The following is a 1,030-nucleotide window of genomic DNA, read 5'->3' as shown; positions in this document are numbered from 1 at the left end:
AACACTTCATTGACAAACATACTAAATAAAAGAGGACCAAGAACTTATCCCTGAGGGGCACCCACATTTATAAATTTGAACTGTGAAGAAGCAATCTCTCCTTTAACTTGCTGAACTCTGCCCACAAAGTAGCTACGTAAAAGCTTAATGGAACTATGAGAGAATGCAAACAGGTTCCTAAGTTACCAGCAGCGTAAGGTATGGTTGACCAAGTCAAATGCCTTAGAAAAATCTAAGAGGCAGAGCAGAGTTAAGGCACCATTATCGAACGGCACTCTAATATCATCTAAAATTTTAACCATAGCCGTAGCACAGCTGTGCTTTGGTCTAAAGCCCGATTGTAGTGGGGAAAGCAAGTTGTTAGCTTCAATAAACTTTGAGATCTGCTCAGCTATTACGGCTTCACATACCTTCGAAAATGCTGGTATGATACTAATAGGTCTGTAATCCGAAGGATCGGATGCAAGGAGTTTCTTTGGAACAGGGAAAATGATCGCTATTTTCCAAGCTGCGGGAAAACAGCCGCTCGAAAACAATTGTTTATGATGTGAGTAAGAGGACTTATAACAAAGGGAAGCACAATTTTACAAATTTTAACGATATTCCATCCGCGTTCGACTTGACAGCCATAATAGATTTCAAAACATCAGACTCACTAACTCCTTAAATTCAAAAGTATCATGAATGGAAGAAGTACTCACAGCAATTTCGTTAAGGTTATAGCTGTTGCAGTGGTTGCTCAAGCCAATAAAAAAATCATTTAAGATATTAGGTTCTATTTTGCACGTCTCATTTCTTTTTTCGCCGTGTATTCGCAAGCCCTTCAAGTTTCGCCATAACTCTTTAGACTGAAGTGAAGGGTTTAGTTTATGGCTGTAATACCTTCTTTTTGCCTGCCTAATGGCAGCGGTTGCTTCATTGCGAGCAGTTTTATACATTGCCCACGCGAAATCAGTGTTCGACCTTCTCCATTTGGCATGCAATTTGTTGCGCTTCTTTATAACGAAACTTACTTTTTTGGTATACCATG

Source organism: Rhagoletis zephyria, unplaced genomic scaffold (genome assembly GCF_001687245.7).
Source record: "Rhagoletis zephyria isolate East Lansing unplaced genomic scaffold, Rhagoletis_zephyria_1.1 Rzeph_scaffold_01306, whole genome shotgun sequence".
NCBI lineage: Eukaryota > Metazoa > Arthropoda > Insecta > Diptera > Tephritidae > Rhagoletis > Rhagoletis zephyria.
This window is presented reverse-complemented; position numbering follows the sequence as displayed.